At 44.4% G+C, this 22,176-nt stretch overlaps 1 pseudogene; it reads left to right on the top strand.

Moving 5' to 3' along the window:
- LOC122796825 overlaps positions 1-22,176 on the top strand; it is a 103,270-nt pseudogene that overhangs the window by 80,819 nt on the left and 275 nt on the right.

Below are 22,176 nucleotides of genomic sequence, written 5' to 3'. Positions count from 1 at the left end.
CATGCAGTACAGTCTGACTCCCATAGAAAATGTAAAACGTGGAAGCTATCAACATCCCCAGGATACATATACACAGACACATATATGCAGGTGCACACAATATGGAACAGCCACTATGCCTACAGTTCACACCTGAACAACTGGACACTGTATGGGCCACCCATACAAATTACAATCGTTGCCTGCAACATATACCCACAGAGAGGTCATAGAAAAAACACCACACGCAGGTTTGCAGTAATGGATAACCTTTATTTGTGTACTATTATAGTTCTATATGCCATGTCATATAGCTGTTCAGACACCGACATCCATATAAATAGATTAATGCAACTGTGAAACAGTTATACTAATACAGTAGTCTAGAAAGGTTCACAACTGTTGCTGTCCAGGCCAAAACCTTCAATTGTGCAATAGTAAAGACAGACTAGGCCACAGGATACCAAATAATCAACAGTATGTAATGCAGATGTATAGTCCAGCAGCCTCTATCTACACTCTGTACAAAATCACTAGGTGGTTAAGACTTCAGTTGACCAAATGGGATGCAACTGTTGCATAACAAGGCATAACTGACACCATCACAAGCACACTGACAAACAGAACAGTCTGTATGGCTGGAGGCAGTAGGTCTACATTAACCCAATTTATGTAAGTAATATAAATATAGGTGAAGTATACAGTACTGTACATCCAGATACCTTAAGGCAGCTCACTCCTGATACCCCCACATTTTGTAACAGCCAATGTCAGTTATGGTGCAGCCCCCTAGACTCAATACTACAGGCCCATATACCACTGTTACATACACTGGCCTCTGGAGTGCAAAAGGGCACACATGTATTGTGTAGGTGAAGCCCACACATATATGGCCCCAGCACCACTGTATGTGTGGGGAATACAACAGCAGTGAACTGATGACAGCAATGGTAGTGTTATATACACACAGCCCACTACAGAAAAACCTCTGACAGCATGTCATATGTGCAACGCTTGGTATGTAGGTGGAGGACAGAGGCTGGAACACAGGCCCATATGTGGAAAACTGTTGCCATACACTAAGCAAGTTGCCGGTGTTACAGGATAGTCTGCAACATACCCTTAGCCAGGGAACTGAGGTTAGAAACATAAATGGATGTAGCCATGTACTGATAGCACTCAACACACACACTGCCAATGAAGTATCTGACACAGGACCTGTGTGGTGGACAGACAAAACATGATAGGCATACTTCTGGCCACCAACAGGATAGGCTCACAGTTGAGGGCTATGCAGACAGACTGCATTCCAAGGTAAACTAGTATGTACACAAACACCATGTAACACCAGTACCATACAAAGCATAACACAACTCTACTCACACTCTGTTTATAGTTCTGGAACCTCCTACAAATATGTAGCTGGCCTAAGTGTGCCGGTTTCCCTGGAAGAGGCATTGCTAGCTGCTGTCTGTAACACTGATGCCCACATACAGGAAGGATGTCCATCACACAGGAAAGGTAAAGGGACCATGCCCACATGATGTAAGGATTTATAGTAGGTGGTTGCCATGACAGTGGTAACTGGAAGTACTACACAGCAAGCTGCATGCAGTTAGCAAGTGTAGGACACTGATTTGTGCAGAGGCCATCACCTGTTCAAGTGCATCACCTACTAAAGCCAGGCTGAAATCTACCCCAAGCAGCTGAAGCTAAGCTGTAGCCATACCTAATGAGTTGTGTGTGCAGTCTGTTGAAGCTGTTATGGTGGGAGGGTGACAGTGATGTGTATTATGAACTGTGGTAACCTTGCCATATGAGTTGCTCAGGCCTGTTTCCATCTTCATGTCTTTCAGGCAAGATGTCACACATCAGGTTGACCATGCATTCAGTGGAGGAGAATGAGGTCATTATCAACCACCTGGTTCAGCACTACGAGGTTGTCTTTGGCAGGACAGTCCATGACCAGCAGGAGTGGACCGCACTGTGGAAAGATGTAGTCCATAGGGTCAATGATGTCAGCCTGCATAACAGCAATTATGAGCAGGTCCGGCATCATTGCAGTGACCTGCTTCTCAATGCCTGTCGGTGTGCTGCCGCAGTCAGGGGGATGACCTCGCCATGGGTGGAGCCATGCCATCCATCCACCCCAACATGTGTGAAGGAGCTCCTGGCCAGCCTCATGGCACCTGGCCATAAGGAACACCATCAACCACTGGACCCTTTCATGGAGGTGGATGTCACTCAGACACCAGCCAAGGAGCATGCAGGTAAGGACACAGGGCACATCAGTAGACCACTGCTGTATAAATATTCGTGGTGGTACAGGTAGATAATGCATATCTGATATGTCATACATATATTGTGTTGCTGCATTGTTGTGATAAACAGATGTCCAGATGTGGTAGTATTGTGGGAATTTATGGTTGATGTATGGTAGTACTGCACCCAGCCTGTAGCAGTGCCACAGGTGTGGCCACTGACATTGCATCTCTCACCCACTTATGTAGGTCCCTCCAGGGTAACAGCAAGGCAGCAGTCTGCAGCTGGTGAGTATGTCTTATGCAGATGCATGCCAACACACGGGACATGTAATGGTGATGGTATATTCCATGCACACATCTAACACTAATACCCTGAATGAATGCTGTACATGTGCATGTATTGTTGCTGTGAAATGCATGGTCTCATAGGGGTGACCATGATGGGGTATTGAAAGGGTATGTCACACACCTGCATTTCAACTAACATCCTGCCATTGCGGAATGTGTCCACAGGGAGTAACATACTGTTGGTAGACATAGCCTACAGTAGTAACATGTTCTGAACAACACCCATATACAGTGCAACACCAGTGTATATACCTGAAGAGCAATGTCAACTGCTGCTGAGATACACTATGGCATACGACATTACAGTAGTCCACATTATCAGCTAGGTCTAGGCTGCAACATGTGGTGTTCAATGTATGGGACACTGCAAGCTGACACAAATGTCTAAGGCTTACCTGTCATGCATCTGCATAAAAGCTGAGGGAGGGGGGTCTCAGCATGAAACACCAGTGTACTGCAGCAGGGATCCTAAGGATGGTAGGAATGGCTCTATCTGCATATAGTCAGGTTCAGGACCTGTGGCAGCTGTAACCCTACCCATACTGCAATAGTGATGGCATTGTGTGAACACCATGGGATGTGCACATGAGTAGACCTTGCAATCATGCAGAATAGGGGGACATGTGTAGGGTAGGCTGAACATAGACTGGCAATTGCAGAAGGCCCATGCTGGTATACCCCTGCCGTGAGCAGTGACTGCTGTAGTACACACAACAAGAGGTGTGATAAACCGTCATGATAAGGGTGTGCACACATATGCCCACATGGTGTGTATGCATTGTGGTCAGCAGCCACACACCTAACACAATCTGTAGACACTGCATGTGAAAGTACAGGACATATGTTCCATACCAGGCTTGTGTACAGCTAAGATATGCAGTGCTGTGGTCCCATGGCAGATCACAGATGTGTGTGTAAAATCAATAAAGGTATGTACACCCTTCATAGCCATGGTATGCTCTGATGGTTGTCAGTGTAAGCATGTCTGCAGTGGTCATACATGGTCTGTTGATGATGACAGCTGCATATCAGGCATCAAGCATTTACCAATGACAACAGTCCACATATCATCCCAGGTATGTGTTGCTGAAACATATAGGGGCTGTGACAGGTACAGCTGACATAACTGACACAGTACTACACATTCTGCAATGGGTTGTACACCTGTGAGTTGTGGTGCACAGTACATGGCAGGGTGTAGAATAGGTGCACAGCAATACTCTGTATATGGGTGCAGTGGTATCCAGGGGAAGGGGCATCACCTAGTCACAGCACATGCATCATACACATGTATACCGTTGCTAGCATGGAGTGAGTATAGCTGAACTGCATACTGTTCTGTACCATATGTTCTGCATGTTGGCAGATGGGTAATAGGAGGACTGTGTGTACGATCATTGTGCAACCTCACCTGTGTGTGTGTGTGTGTGTGTGTGTGTGTGTGTGTGTGTGTGTGTGTGTGTGTGTGTGTGTGTGTGTGTGCATCCTGGTGGTTAGTTAGTTTGCATGTAGGGTCACTCTGGTGAAGTGGTGGGAGGTAAATGCATGTATGATGCATGTGTGCATGTGTGTGTTTATGTGTGTGGCCATGTATGCACATGTGTGACTGTGAGGTGGTCATATGGCTGCAGCCCCCTTTGGGACCATTCAGTACATGGAGTGCCATATTGCACACCAGGAATACCTGTCATGTACTCATAGGACTGCAAATAGTATAATATGGTCTGTAGCATGGAACAGGCATCCAGAGGGAAGGTAGACTCCAGGTACACAAGTAAAATTGCAGTCAGCAGAGAGGTCACCTACAACCCACATATGCAGCTCTACAGATGCATGGGGAAGTAATAGTCAACACCAGGGAGTGTATCCAAATATTACAGCTGACACATGATGGGCCGACGGAGCAGCATATCTGGCATTTACTGAGCATATACACATGACACACCAGTGGGAGCTATTATGGGTACAACATAGTAGCCCACACATATAGTGGCTATGCACATCATTCCAGCCATATAGAGGGTGCATGCCAAATAACAGCATTGAGGCCATGTAACTCCACTACACACAGGTCAGGCAAGTAATGTAGCAACAGTCCTTGTGTTGTTCCTGCTTGTGTGGGCATTTAGAGGACTGTGATGCTAATGAGTGGTATCAATGTGTGTATGTTAACAAGTGTGATGCAGGATGGGGGTAACACATGCACATATATGTGGGATTGTCTGTAAAGCCATGGACAGGTAGGTATTATGGTGATGTGTGTGTGTGTGTGTGTGTGTGTGTGTGTGTGTGTGTGTGTGTGTGTGTGTGTGTGTGTGTGTGTGTGTACTGTTAAGCAATGCTGTACAGGATTTAAAGTGCGATTATTGTTTTCCCCCACAGGTGGCGAGGTGGGTCAGGGTCCCTCCTGCACCCAATCTGATGTAGGTGTCCATACAGACACCAATGATGATGATGATGATGATGATGATGATAATGTTGAGGCACAGGTGGGGTTGTCAGGGGCTGACACTGCACCAATATTTGACATTCCCGTTTTAGCCACCTCACGCCTGCACACAGTTACTGTGCCTATATAAACCCCATCACCAGTGGCCATAGCAGAGGGACAGCTGGCATTCAATGGCAGTGCACAGGAAAGTGTGGTAACCATGCCTACTGTGTCCAGTTGCAGTGGGCATAGCCAGATGTCTGGCAGGCTGCCACATAGGCAGATGTTCCAGGGTGCTTGTGGTAGGACCACTGGACATCATGCTCCTGGCATAGGCAAAATAGCTGCAACCAGAAGCATGTTCCAGGCTGTAATGGTGGTGCAGGCACATATTGAGCGTTACACCAGACAGGGCCTTAGGCTGCAGAGGGCTGCTCTCACATTTGTAAGCGACAACCTCCGTGAACTGTTGGGTGCCATCAGTGCTTCTACTGAGCAAGCGAATAGACGGCATGATGAGATGATGGCCCTCATCAGCCGTGATGTGTCCGTGCTTCAACAAGTGGTGGGGATGCAGTGATGCCCACGTGGATGTGGGCCAGCAACACCAACAGCTGGCACCGAACATGGGCATGCTAGGACACCAAGGGGCTCCCGTAGTGGCAGTAGCAGCCTCGGCAATGCGGGGGGGGGTGCTGTCCACACCACACCACAGCAGGCCATGTGCATGTGGTCCTGGCCAGTCCTAGGAGGGACATGATACCAGCAGACAAATGTCATCAGCAGGTGAGAGTAGCACTTCAACACCTGTACCTGCACATGCCCGCGGAGCCCCTGGCTGGCAGAGTTCACGTGTCCGTGGCCGGAGGCAGTGAACTGCACATCCTGCCAGGTATGGTCTGCAGCTGTCCATAGACACCTGTGTAGAGCAGCCACAAGGCAGAGCTGTGTGCATGCATACCCACACACTATGCAAACACACCTAGGGCAGCCTCATACCTACACACACCACATCACCTCAGCCAGCTCCGCAGAATACACCCCTCACCCACACACATGGTGTCAAATGTATGGTCCACCCAAAGCCCCTGGCAGACCAACACCACACTCTGTGCATATGATGATACCTTTGCCCCATCCCTGTCATCCATACCATCGATGCAGGGACAGGCTGATATGGTTCTGATGTACACTGTGACTGTACACCAGTGTACCACAGTCCTGCAGTGTAACATGTTGTAAGGTGTAGAGTGTGAGGCATATTTGGCAGGTAATGTAGCCATCCAGCAATGATGCCTTCTAGCTGTTAGTAACACTGCTTGGTTGTGGTCTCTAAAATGATATGCAATCATGTTGTAGGTGTACATGTGCCAGCATGAGGATGCCCTGTGCACATGAAGATACCTGTGCCCCATCCCTGTCATCCATACCATCGATGCAGGGACAGGCTGATATGGTTCTGATGCACATGGTGACTGCACACCAGTGTACCACAGCACTGCAGTGTAACATGTTGTAGGGTGTAGAGTGTGAGGCATATTTGGCAGGTAGTGTAGCCATCCAGCATAGATGCCTTCTAGCTGTTAGCAACACTGCTCGGTACTTCATAGTGCAAGGGATGTCAGGTATGTATAGCAGGTATATTAGTAGACTATTGCTACTGTACTTAGGATTGTCTTCACAGACACAGTGTGTGTGTGGGAGGTCACATCTGCTTTTTACATGTGTGCCATTGGCTACTGACAGACATCCTAATGACATCATAGTAAAGTACCACTGCTAGCACGTAATGCCCTTGTGGACTGCAGCAGCGATATTAGCCAATATATGTGGACATTCTGAAACACTCTGTACAGTCCAGAGGTATACACAGAACCCCTTAGTGCAAAACATGTGTACCATGCCTGACAATATGGATGTTAACAGCCATGTAGATGGATATAACACATAATGACTGGTATACATATGCCACCATAGATTATGCATTCACACACCCCTGTCTGGCTGACACATAATAACCACTGGTACAGGGGTGCCATGGCCACATACTACCCACTAGATATTGGCATACATCTGTACAGCATCCCACTGCTCTGTCTGACATACATGACTGTTAAGGGAGGCCCAGCAGTAGTACATCTGGCAAGCATCTGCACATGACATCTCACTGAGTAAATACACTAAGCTGCTAGGTATGTAACAATGCACTGTGCAAGCTACAAGCAGACTGGCTACTGGCCTTCATCTCCTATGGGGAAATGCACATGTACCTGCATATATAGCAGGCTCTGCAGGCATGTCACAGCACAGGGTAAGATACACCTATGTGAAAGTGCATAACCACAACCAATGCGAACACGGGCACAGCCATATATGTTAAGCTAGCATGATATTACAGTATATGGACAATCTGTTTGACACCATCCTCGTATGTGCCACTCATGGACTGACCCTACATATACTGGGCAGCTACACAGTTTGGTCTGATGGTTGCCTGTGGTATGGGACATGTGTGTTTATGGCCCTACAAACATGTAAGCCAATATGGTAACATACAGTGGAGCAGCATGTAACATCAGATAGGACGGGATCTAGAACACTGACATCTACCACAGTCTGTACACAGGCTAAAGTACATATTAACAATGCACACACTGTCGACATTCACCATAAGTACACAGACCTCAGTACTGTACAAACATCCACAGATTGTCCAGGTTATGTCATCAAATGTAACCCCTACTGTACATAACATATGTAGCAGTCTGATATCTTACTGGCTTGTTATCAAATATGATGACACTAATTATGGTGTATAGCACATATGCACCTCTTAATGCATGATGTATGTACAAAGATTGACAGAGTTGTGGCTGGAAGCACATACACAGGGCCAGTATTGACATGTTGCTGTGATAACCGCATACATTTACTGTTGCAACAGGGTTTGTTGCAACATATGTCCTATGAGGGTTATGAAGTCAGTAACTGTCATGGCTTTCACCATCTACAGACTGCAATCCTCACACTACCTTCTGCAGTTCACAGATAGATGCTCTGTGGGTAACACATGACACCAAAAGCATAACACACTGCCCAGTCTGTAGATGACCCTACAGATGGGGATTCCTCATAAACATAGAACTGACATGGTAGATATTGAAGCATGTAGGACCAGCCATATCCACATACACACTGTTAAACCAACATTACTCCAAATGCAGTATAGCAGCACTTACAGTTTGTAGTCAGGTCAGGCACATCCCTCTCCTGTGTGTTGCTCTGTTTCCACAGTGCATGTTGCTAGAGGTAGATCCCCAATCCATCTGAGATGCTTTTTGCCAAACAACAGATCTAGTTCCTGCTCACAATGAATGAAAAGGGCAAACACTAACATGATGTTCCTAGATATTGGAGTGTGTTTCCATGCAATTGGCAATGGGAATGTTACCACAGCTATTCCACATGCAATCAGCTAGGAGAGGGCTGCAATTCGTGCAGAGGCCATCAGCTTATCATGAGCAACACTTAAAATACACATGCTGATGCCTAAGCAAAGCAGGTGTAGGTCTCCACATCCACCAGAGAGGGAGTGAGAGAGGCAGGCAGAGGCACAGACTAGTCAGGGAGGTGTGGGAGAGTAAAATTTAAGCATGTTTGTGTCACACACCTACCAGCATAGGGTATCAAACCCCTGATGATTATGTAGTGCTATCACAGTTCAATGCGGTTATTGGATGCACCACATAGGTTACCTGTTGTGGAGCCCTCCGAACATATATGTGATGGTGAGTAACATCTGCAACAGGGATATGGTAGTTATACGGTAGGTGATGTACACGTGCCTGTCCACATGAACAGGTGCCAGCATCAACACAGCCACACTCAAACAAGGACACACACACATTGACACACTTGACAGGGCCAGGATTACAACTCATCAGTAGTGGGATTGCTACAACACATTACTGTGCAGGTATTACATGCACCACATGGGTGATACGGAGGTTGTATGAGCAAAGGGTATGGGGAGGTGTTTGACATCAGACAGCATGCTTCAGTATGCCAATGGGGGTTGTAGTGAGTGTGGATGTGATCATACACATCATACAACACACATACACAAACACACAGCATGCCAGTACTGAAATGCATGGGTGCATTTCTGCATGGGTGTGTGATGGTTGACTGTGCTAGACGGCTATACAAGGCTAGGTGAAGGGTATATCTTGGCATCAGGCTACATGACAATGGTCTGCACTGTGGCTCAGGGCTGTAGTTTTTGCATTTTCCCACACAGGTGGGTATTGTATCCCCCATCCAGTCACCTCAGTGACTATTGTGTGTGGCCAATGCTGTGCATCGCTTGCCATGTATGTGTTCCTTATTCCATGACATGGATGGTGTATGGGATGTGCACACCTCCCACATGCATGTACAGTGACATATGGAACTGTACCTGGGGTGTCTGGCCCATATTGTGGACACAGATTATCATCAGATGTGCCAGTCTTGCCCACCTGTGGTGGGAACTGGTAATGGACAGCAGGTTTACCCAGCACCTACATTGATAGCATGCTAACGGCATTCCCTGGTGTCAGTGACATCTGTCCATACAGGGCATGTTGTCAGGCATGGTATGTCCTTTGTGGGTCACATGTGATGGAAGCACAGGTGTTGCAGATGTCCATTGCAGAACATGGGGAAGGTGCACTGTCTGCATGTATGTGCATATTGGACAAATGGACAGGGTGCCATGCCCTCTGTAGCCCACTGCAATCACTTCATAGTTGCTATCAGTGGCCAATATGCAGTGTACTACCCACATACTGGCTGTTGCCTAGGCATGTGTGTGTGTATGAGACATGGGTTGAGAGTGTGGTCTGGGTAATAATGGGGTTTCTAACTGTGATTGCCTGGCCTTGATGTCACATGTATGGGTGTGGATTTGCACCCCAGCCTCTCAGCTATTTCACATCTGTTATCCCTGTACAGTGGACATTGTGATATATAGTAGGGCCATCATGTAGGGCTACTATATAAAAAATATACAAAATCCACTCCACATTGGGCCCAGGTGTCACACACTCCCACCCACCTTCACACAGGATACAAGTTACAAACACACACGTGCACGCACACCTGTCATGTCTGGGAGTAGAAACCCTACCTAACTAGTTTATTACACTACAGCACTATGCAGTCATAGTATGTGCCACGGAGATTACTGGAATACTCCTTCTCCAAAGGTGTATATCACATTGGATGACATCAGCAGGATTACCATAGTAGGACATTCGAATTGTAGTGAGTGTGACTAGCCTAAAATGCATTGCTCCCTACACAGACAGTGGCATGCACACAAAACATCCACAACCGACATGCATGGGTATAGAACCCCTAACAGAGGTCTATATCACACTACAGCATGGAGCTGTTATAGGACGCACCACGGGGAATACTGGAGAACTCTTCCCCAAAGGTGTATTTCATAATGAATTACATCAGCAGGATTACCAAAGAAGGGCATTTGAAATGTACTGAGGGTGACTAGCCTAAAATGCATTGCTCCCTACACAGACAGTGGCACACACACACAGACAAAATATCCACAACCAACATGTGTGGGTATAGAACTTCTAACAGAGGTCTATATCACACTACAGGATGGAGCTGTTATAGGAAGCACCATGGGGATTACTAGAGAGCGCCTTCCCCAAAGGTGTATTTCACAATGAATGACATAAGCAGGATTGCCAAAGAAGGGCATTTGAAATGTACTGAGTGTGACTAGCCTATAATGCATTGCTCCCTACATAGACATTGAAATGCACACAAAACATCCAGAACTGCCATGGGTGGGAATAGAACCCTACCAGGGTTCTAAATCACACTACAGCAGTAAGCGGTTATGGCACACGCTATAGAGATTACTAAGCTACAACCCTCCCAGAGGTATATTTCTGGATGGATGATATTGGCAGCCTTGCCAAGGTTGAGCATTTGAATTGTATGGAGTGTGACTACCCTAAAAATCATTGCTGCCTACACAGACAGAGTCAGACAGACACACACACACTTGTTATGTCTGAGATTAGAACACCTACCTAACTACTTTATCATACTACAGTAGCACACAGTTACAGGATGCGTTATGGAGATTACTGGGCTACAACTTTCACAGAGGTGTATTTCTAGGTGGATAACATCAGCAGCCTTGCCAAAGTTGAGCATATGAATTGTAGAGAACGTGACTACACTAAAAAGCATTGCTCTCTACACAGACAGAGTCAGACAGACACACACAAACACTTGCCATGTCTGGAATTAGAACACCTACCTAATTACTTTATCACACTACAGCAGTATGCAGTTACAGGACCTGCTACAATGATTACTGGGCTATAATCTTCCCAGAGGTGTATTTCTAGATGGATAACATCAGCAGCCTTGCCAAAGTTGAGCATTTGAATTGTAGGGAGTGTGACTACCCTAAAAAGCATTGCTCTCTACACAGACAGTCACACACAGTTGCCAAGTCTGGGATTAGAACTCCTACCTAACTAGTTTATCATACTACAGCAGTATGCAGTTATGGGATGCAACACAGAAATTACTGGGCTACAACTCTCCCAAAGGTGTATTTCACAGTGGATGACCTCAGCAGGCTTGTCATAGTTAGGTTATGGGGAGGGAAGTGTGTATGCATGGGCCATAACCCATTCATCTAGGGGTTGACACGCCACATGCGGGCACACACAAGGTCATATTTCACAGGTACGTGTATACAGCTGCTTGATGACTACTTCCTTGTACAGTCATGTTGCACAGCTGGCACGTGCACCACATAGTCTGTAATGCTGACAGATACTGTTGGCTAGTATCTGCAGTCAGTGACATCTGAACATCATGTGGTTGGGGCCCTTTGGCTGTGTGCTGCATGGGACAGGCCTGGATGGCACCTTGTCACAGTCACCCTCTTCCACACATCTATGTACGTCTACCTTTGGCTTATTATAGTGTGTTGTCTTTACATATATGTCTGTATTCCTATCTACTGTGTGTGAAAGGCATGAGTGGCTCATACTGATGAGTGTCTGCACTAACAACTGTGACTACCAGCTATGTCTGGTCCACTGGTGTTTGCAGACATGGCCTTCATGTGGTTTAGTGTGTGAGCATGCCCAGTATGCCCATCTGTATTTCATGAGTGGATCAGGTCCAGGTGGTTTGTACTGCAGTGCTGACATTTGTGTTGTACACCGACAGGTAGCATGCTGTTTCTGCAGGGTATCCATCAAGCATTTGGCATTGACTGTTCCTACATTTCTGCATAGGATGGGGGGATCACCTGACTATTTCTACATTTCTACACAGGATTGGGGATCACATCTGACTGTTACTACATTTCTATGTAGGTTGGGGGGCACACCTGACTATTTCTACATTTCTACACAGGACTGGGGGGTGCACACCTGACTGTTATTACATTACTACATCAGATGGGGGACACACCTGACTATTTCTACATTTCTACACAGAATTGGGGGGGGCACACCTGACTGTAATTAAATTACTATGTAGGATGGGGTGGCACACCTGTCTATGTCTACATTTCTACACAGGATTGGGGGGCACACCTGGCTGTTATTAAGTTACTACATCAGATGGAGGGGCACACCTGACACTTGTACACATTTGCTATGATTGTACTGGTATGCCAGGTACACCATTTCATTCTGTATTCTTATCTATCATGCTGACTAAAGGCATACTGATGTACTACAGATTGTAGCTTTGGTTGCCCTACATATTAGTATCTGACTTCCTACCCTTCGGAACTAACATCCTACTACTGTAGTCTGTCTGTGTAGGCCTGGGGGGGAGGTTAGCCATAGCCATAATTCAGGGGCCATAGCACAGGCTCTGTTTGGGTTTGTCTACACCTGTCCTGCTGGCTGGGGCTGTTGTTGGGTATGTGAACCACCCTGACTGGCATGTGTGAGTCATATGGACACACATGTTACTCAGGACATTTCCTGCAGTGGGTTATGTCACCCTGTGTAGTACTGGCTACTATGGTGAGTCCAGTATGTGTTACAGATGTCATGATGTCACTATGGGTGTCTACTGTCTGCTGCCATAACATTCAGCCACCCAATTCCCTTGCATGCTCACATCTATACCGTAGATACAGGTAATGACACATTTTACTCCCTTTGGCAGTTGGTAGGTTGATTGACTTACCTTGAGGGTGTGCCAGACATGCGGATGGTGCTGGAAGGCTGCCTATGTCGGATGCACATAGTACACTCCCTATACATGGTTGAGTCATGTTTGGCATCCCTTTTACTGTATGTGCGAATCAGAGAGAGGTGTCATTCCCTGGGTCCCTACTGTGTCAGTGTATATGCTATGCATTGTCTCTTTGCCGCAGACTCAGCATACTGGGCACACCTCCATCTGCCTACTGGGACAGGCTCAGGTTGTTCCTCCTCTGAGTCACTCTGTGCCTGTGCAGGCCTTGGCATTGGTGGGGGACTGTGTGGCCCTGCCCCATACTGTTCCTGCTGCAGCTGTTTCCGCAGGATCATAATGTGCAGCATGGCACATACCATAACAATTTGGGTACATGTAGCTGGTGAGTACTGCAAGGCTCCACCGGATGTGCCCAGACACCAGAACCGTGACCAGAACATCCCAAACACATGCTCTATTATAAATCTGGTCTATCCGTGTGCCTCATTATGGCGTTCTTGTTCAGGTGTGTGTGCATTTCTGATGGGTGTCATTAGTCACGGCTCCAGTGTGTAACCAGCACCTCCCACTAGGTGACAGTAGGGGATGCCTCATTGGCAAATCTCTGGTACAGCTGCATCAGATGCCATATGTGGGAATCTTCATATCTTCCAGGGCAGCCAGCACACACATTCATTATAATACCCTGGGCATCACATACGACCTGGCAGTTGATGGAGGGGATTCCCCTGCAGTTGATGTAGGCCCTACCCTGATCACCAGGTGGTACTTTGATGCATATGTGCATCCAGTCTATAGCACCCACTACCTCAGGGTATTCTACTATTTGGTGGAAGAGATGCATATTGCTGGCCAACACCTCATGGGTGTTGAGGAAATATACGTGCTCACTGGCATGTGCTGACATGGCATCCAGGAACTGGTGGAATACTCTGGATGCTGATGCCTGTGAGATCCCCATGATATCCCCAGTTGAGCTTTGGGAGGTACCTGTGGCTAGTACTCCAAGGCCTACACATACCTTGGTATCCACTGGGATGGGTTCCCCTCGGTCAGTTTGGTGTGTCAGGTGTGGCCGGCACAGCTCAACAATTTGCTGTAGAAGGTCTCTCTCCACCCTATAGTGCTCCACTATCTCCAGCTCATGTAGCCCCTGGTAGGTTACCCTGGGTCTGTACACTCTTCTACATCTCCTCACTGTAGCTTGATCGGCAGCATTCACATCCTCACCACCCTCAGCCTCTTGCACATGTTGTTCTATGTTGCCTGCTGCAGCCCTTCTCATTTTGTAGGTTTGTTTGGTAAAATTTTCCTGCTTGTATACACCGGTGGTATACAGTGTGGGAAAAATCAGAGGGGAAGGTGTTTGCATAGTTTATAGTAGTGTTCTGGGATGGGCTGGTCTGCTGCCTGTGTAATTGGCTGCTTCTGATACATTTCTCCTACCAGCTAAGCTAGTTCTCCTTGATTACCTTCTTACTGCTGTTTTCCCTTCCCATTCCCTTCCTGTTTAAGCCCTTGTGCGTGCCGTGTAAACAGAGTGCTCAAATGTGCACACTGCTTCTCTTTCCTGGTTTAACTTCTTCTTTTTTCTTCCTGTAAAACCCAGTGCACAGCATGCACACCCGCTTAGGTTTTGTAAAGAGTGCTAGGCAGGTTTATAAACACCCCCTAGCTTAGCTGTGCTAAGCTAGGAGCAAACCCGAGGCACAGGGCTCCAATCTGCTTACAGTATGCCTGACATAGCCCCATGATGTCACCTAACTCCTAGGCTTGCACCAAGCTATTCCTACTCTTACACTGTTGGGACCTGACTCACATGCTGGGGAAAACTGGAATTCACTATCCTTCCTCTCATTTGCATAGGATTGCCTGCTAATGCATAGTTACATGTCTCACACTGAGCCTCCCCCCATTTGCAACCACTACTCCCTGGCCAGGTTGTCTTCTGCCTGCCATTGACTTGCATGGCAGAATAGTGATTTTAGTTAGGCTGCTTATTTTATTATTTTCCTCCGATCCCGTTTGTGGGCAGGTGCCCTACCCTTAAACAGCCAAGATCGGCTAAAAAAATAAAAGTTGATTTTTGTATTTTTTTGTTTGCATTGCCAATGGACTTATACTTGACCATTGGCATGCTTACTACATGATATGCAGCCTTTATCTGGGGCTGTCACAACTCCATTTTGGATTTTGCAGAAATGCACTCAGTTACTAACCTAGTACATTTCTGCAGATAGCACTAGTCTTGCAAGGACTGTTACAAGCTTCCTGGATTGCAAAATCACCTCATTTGCATACATTTCTCCTGCAAATGGAGTGATTTGCATACCAGGGCTTAGTCCGTGCAGGATTAGTGCAGGAGCGCTCATGCACACCCCTGCAGGCTGTTCCTGGATCGCACGGCAGACATATTGCCTGCTTGAGCTCCTGCACCAGTCTTGCACACTGTGCAAGCTTTTGAGAATCCGGGGGTATGTTTTACATAGGTGAACTAATGAGATAGGGATTAGATATGTTTATCTGCAAGCATGGTGTACACATTCATTCATTCATGCAACCCACAGCTGTAAGTCGGGAGGGGTGATTTTGGTGGCTGTACTAGGTGAAAGCTTTGAGAAGGCATGATGAGCAGGTGATAATGGAGAATAAGTGCAGTAATGTAATTTATTTATGAAGCCATGGAGATACTGCTGATATACCATTCATGGCTGTGGTTGTAATTGGAAATGCTAGTAGGTATAACAAGGTGTGTGATAATAGCTTGCTACATTTACAGAAGACTATTTTTTTGGGTCCTCAGCTTTTTTGGGGGGGACAGGAGAGCACCAGATGTCCTAGCTATGGCTCAAATGTAAGCAGTCTGTGTTCACTCTTTGCACACCTGTGATGCACTATGATGTACTACATGCAATTCAGAGCCCCATGTAGGGTGCAATTCTCATGCTGCCATTTTATTTTACTATGCATTCATGCAGATTGCTTATGTTTGTTCCCTATGGAAGTACCTGCCTTGTGTGTAAAGGAAACCAAAATTACACTCTATTTCTTCTACAATGAGCTCAGGTAGGAGATGGTGGTGTCCTATATTGGTCCTTTCAGGAAGATAGATGCCTATTATTATCTGGCATCTCTGGTACCCAGGATGATCGGCATCCCTTTTGAGCAGGAGGCACTGTTACTAAAACCTACATTACCATCACCATGGATATATCTACACATGGGAAGCAGAGGTTAGGCAAGGATGTCAAAATGGTAGAGTAAGCATTTCCCATCTGCTGTATACAGTACTACATTTAATAAACATTTGTTGATGTTTGTAACAGGTGTCATCTGATTCTCTGTTTTTATTTAATCTGACTGACCCCTGGATATGCCAGGTCAACTGCTCCTGGTGACTTTATGTCTGCTGTGTATGCTGCTGTTGGTGGCTATTATATTGTGGTACTTAATGTTTTGTTGGACCAGGAACAGGGGTCTGATTCTGGGTGTAATAGGCACTATTTCATACTTCTGCATCATTCACATACTTATTTTTATGGTATATGTGGCTGCTTCACTGTACCTAACAATATTAATGCAGTAGCCTCTCCTCTTTTGTACATTACTGCAGTGCAGCAGCTGACAGCATTAGGGTAGCAGCCTCTGCTCCTTTGTACATTACTGCAGTGCAGCAATTGACATCATTAGTGCAGCTGCATCTGCTCCTTTGCACGTTGCTGCAGTGCAGCAGCTGACATCATTAACATAGCTGCTTTGCTGTAGTACAGTGCTAACAGCATTAGTGTAACAACCTCTGCTTCTTTGTACATTACTGCAGTACAGCACCTGACAGCACTAATATAGCTGCTTTGTTGTAGTACAGTACTAACACCATTAGTGTAGCTGCCTCTGCTCCTTTGCACATTGCTGCAGTACAGCAGCTGACAGCATTAACATAGCTGCTTTGCTGTAGTACGGTAGCTAACAGCATTAGTGTAGCAGCCTCTGCTCCTTCCTTCATTGCTGTAGTACAGTAGACTTCAGTCCTGGAACATGGGAACCTGACTACTTTTTGCTGCTTTGCACATGCACATTCTGCTGTAGCTGTATATTGAGCTGTGGGGATCATTTAAGGATTGTGCTTTCCTGCATACATGTGTAAGGCTGCATACTTCTCCTCACTCTCCTTCTCTCTCTCTCTCTCTGTGACACACACACACACATACACACACACACACACACACACACACACACACACACACACACACACACACACACACACACACACAAAACCTTCTTCCAACATGATTTATTTTGTTCCTTCTGTGTGTCACTTACTGTGCTTGCTATACCCCTTTTTGCTTCTCTCTACTTTCCTTTCCACCCTTTTTAATGAACCAAGAAGATACTAGACATCCATTCACTGCCCCTTACCCTGTTACTTACCAGTCCCTGTATTTTTTTTTCTTTGGTATGCACACCTTTTCCTTGCCAGTATAGACAACATTTCACACTATCTGCTGTGTTTCTCATTTGTACTCTCATGAGTTTCATACAATATAGCACAACATGACGGCTTTACCTTTCATTGTAGGCTCTCATCTATATCACTCTGCTTTGCTTGTGAAGTTTCAGCTTTGGCTCACCTACCTCCCTGAAACTACCTGTCTGCTCATGTGCACCTATTTCTTTATGTCTTTATAGGACTACTGTCTTATCTGACTACATGGTGTTAGCTCTGTTCTCTACACCCCTATTCTGTGTTCCCCAGCATAACAGACTGTCACTGTGAGAGGACTGTAAAACTATTTTTGGTACATATGTATGATATAGTTCAGTAACCCTTTTACAGTTCTCAGTAAAACTTTAGGAAATGATAATTAGGCATTCGGTTTCATAATTCACCTATTACTGACATCCCTCCTTAAAGGCAAAAATGCACCTCAGCATGGAAGTTGGCCATCTTGGCATTGTCAATACCAAGAGTTTTGATGATGGAATCTTTACAGTGACAGAGTATTAAATTATTTTGGAGAAACATGCCTAATTTTTGCCTGTGATCTAAAGCACACTTAGTATGGATATATTATGATCATGAAGTGCATTCCTCAACCTGAACAGAAGTCATGTATTCACTGCAAAAGAAACAAACTACATTGCAAACTGGCAACCAGTCCCTCTGAAATGCTTTCAAAACTCTCAGTTCATTAACGATGTATAAGACACCACAGCTCAATTAATCTGTGACAGTTATTAATAAAACCCTTAGGAGATTCTACTTCAGTAAGGTATATAACGCACCTATGATTGCTTTTCTACCAATTAGGACTCAAAGGCAGTTCAGCACTGACACTGGCTTAACCACATTGTCATTTTGTCAGCACAGGAAATGTTTTGATGACATCATTCTAGTGGCAGAAAAGTTCACAGTTCTAGTAAAATATATATTTTACCTCTGATGTAATTTCAGGAAACTACAACTATGCTGTATATATGTACAAATATTGTATTCTGTGCCATGAACAGAAGCAATCTACCCCTGAATTCAGTACCTCTGTATAAGAAGCCATATCTTAATCGCCTCTTGACAGTTCTTTGCAACATTTGCATGGACTTATACCTGTTAAAGACTTAAATGAAGCTCTGTGTTGAAGGTGGATTCTCCATACTAGTATGGTGAGCACACAGAAATCTTGCATCGTTGCAGTGATAATAAGGCCACTATTCTGCAGTACACGACTTTTACTTATGATGCAATGCCAGTTCAGTCCCGATTCATAATACATGGAGTATTCTGAGTATGTTCCAAAAATGACAAAAAGATGGCTCCCTATCAGAATTGTGAGATCCATAATTGTGAGTCCTACAACTTAACATAGTAAATGTAAAACCCCACTTTTGTAATTGTGCCCCCACACCCCTGCTACAGATATAATATATATATATATATATATATATATATATACATAATAAAGTTTGTTTCTAAGGCAAGCATTGTTTAGACTTCTAATTTATATGGACAGACAGACATATGGATAAGTAGACAGAACGATAAACTGACAGCTAGATAGATATATAGATAGACAGATACATAGATAGAAATCTGGAGGTATATTCAGGTATACACCTAGATATAGATACTGTATGAACTTCACTTGCTTAAGCTATATTATCCTGAATTGTTTGTTTGTTTGTTTTTTTTGCCTCCTTGCTCTTATTGCACTGGCATCCACCATGACCCATGAACCCTTTTCTTCCCGTCTCTATAGGGGACAGTGAGATTATGCCATAAGCTTTCTCACAGGCAGGGACAGCCCTACTAGCCTTACAAATGTGAGGTCACCAATAAATCACTCACCAAGACAGAACATGTGTGTGTAACACCATACACCCCACTACCTTTAACCACACATCCACTCAAACCTGTTAAGCTACTCATCACAGTACCCCATTTTGCAACAAGGAAATACTCACTGATCTCTTCCAGAAATTGCCTAATCACAAGCAGAAATCCCCTCCTTCCAAGATGGGCAAGCTGACAAATCACTCAGCCAGCTTGTGCAGACCTGAGCTGCTAATCAAACCTAGATAATCGGGGTCACAGTCCAGGCTCCACCCTTCTATCCTGCAGAGATTAGCTAGTTATATTTTCTATTTTTCTTAAGGAATGTTGTTTTGTACAAACAGTACACAGATGATTTAATTTTTGTATGTAGGGGTGATTCTACGAAGTTTGATACATTTATGGAAGATTTAGGTAGAAACACCTTTGGTTTAGAATTCACATACAGGACACATAGGCACACAATACAATTCCTCAATGTAGAATTGTATGTGGATTCCATAGATAACATTCAGTTTAGACCCTACCATAAAGAAACTACTGTCAATAATTTTTTTGTATGCTACTAGTTCTCAGCCATCCCATTTGTTGAAATCTCTTCCATATGGGGAATTTAGGCGTATCTTCACCAACACTTCTGAGAAAGATCATTTGGGAATAGAGTTTAATAAGGTCAAACATAGGTTACTTAGTAGAGGTTATTCACAGGAGGTAATCTCTGAGGCTGAAATGAGGGTCCTAGGAGCAGAAAGATATCCTATTGGTCATCTATGTAATGATGGAAATCTTGGTATCAATAGGGGGATGGTTTATAGGGAAAGGGGGCATCTTATAGATAAAAAGAACAAGCAGGATGCCTTATTTTTTGTAAACAAATGTTCCCCATTTTCTGACACTCTTAGAATGATAGTAACGTATGGCCGGTGATCAGTGAGGATGATAGCCTGGGCAAGCTTTTTCCCAATAGGATTACTTTCTCTTTTGGCAGGTTTCTGAATCTTAAGGAGCTTTTAAATTTTAGAGAAACCAAGCAAGAGGTTGGTGGGATCTTTTTCATGTGGCAAGTATAGGGTGTGCAGTTAAGATAAGAAATTCACATGGAACTTACATTAATGGAAGGAAATTCGTAGCTAAGCAGCATTTTGACTGTGGTTCTCATGAGGTGGTATATATTTTGGGCTGTGGATGTTCTCCTATTAAGTGGTATGTGGGACAGATGAAAAGGAAGGTTAAATTGAGAATGTTGGGACACTTGGGGGACATCAGAAATGAGAGGATAGGCAGCCCCGTGGTCCAACATTTTTGTTTAACACATAATGGTGCCATTGACAGTTTTTTCTTTAGGGTATTAGCTAGACCGCAATGTGAAGAATACTTTGTGAATGTTTTCACTCAAAAATTATTGCAATTGGAAACAAGGTTCATTGTCAGTTTTAGAACCTTACATCCCAGGGAAATGAACTTGGAAGTTAATTTTTAAATTTTCTTATATTTAAATGCATTTTGAAATGTATTATAGGGTATTTGATGCATAGTTTTTGTGTTAACATGTTATTTTTTCTTCACTTTTTATGTTTTGTTGCTGGGGGTATATTTATTGGTGTTTCATTCTGTCTCATTGATGCTAATTGGCTGATTATGTGTTAAGTGTTTTCATTCATTCCTGTATAAAAGGACTGTTGCAAATATGGTATAACATTCCTTGAAGGCATTGAGCCAAGGTAGCAGATGCAGAAATAAAAGAAGTTTGCAGTCTTCCTCTGAGTTCCTGTTTTTTCAGTGTTTTTTTAGTTATATTTTCCTCAGTAACTTTTCACCATCTACTTATTGTGGTAATGTGTAAAGTCCCAAAGGTATGTCATTCATTCTTCTCTAACAGAGATGGGTAGTAGAGAAAATCGGACATTATTTGCATACATTAATAATGATTTTTCTTTCTCCCTAAGTGTGGTAGAGCAACTTCGGAGTGAGACTGCATATGTAAGGTGAGCTTGGGTGAAGGAGTCTTCAGATGCTTATTTCCCTGCAAAAATGATTGTTTTAGTTTTTCATAGTTGCATGCTTTCCTGATCTCTCCAGTTATACATATATATATATATATATATATATATATATATATATATATATATATACATACAGCATATATGCACTTAAGGTAACAGAATTTGTACCAAAATACTGTATAAAATTATATTTTTATGTTCAGACCTCATATATTCTAAGATAGACCAGTACAACATAGTTATGGGTATGTATGAGTATGCCTCATGTACTGTAACTTTAAGGAGCACATTTTGGCTTCTCTTTCTTTTTTGTTAGGGTATGGTTTTAGGGAGGAAGGAATGGTATTTTCCCTTTATTTTAGGCTTCTATGTCATCTTTAAGTTTAGGAAAGCTTTTTGTGTGTGTGTGTGTGTGTGTGTGTGTGTGTGTGTGTGTGTGTGTGTGTGTGTGTATATGAATTAGTAGGGCTTCATTTGTGGGGGAAGTTTTCAGTTTAGGTGTTTAATATGTGCATAATCTAGAGCACAGTGGGCAAATTTGATACTTGCTATAAGGCTGGTTGAAAA

Source organism: Protopterus annectens, chromosome 3.part0, assembly GCF_019279795.1.
Source record: "Protopterus annectens isolate FY-2018-M chromosome 3.part0, PAN1.0, whole genome shotgun sequence".
Taxonomy (NCBI): domain Eukaryota; kingdom Metazoa; phylum Chordata; order Ceratodontiformes; family Protopteridae; genus Protopterus; species Protopterus annectens.
The sequence above is the reverse complement of the archived record's forward strand: the minus strand, read 5'-3'. Positions and strand labels throughout refer to the sequence as shown.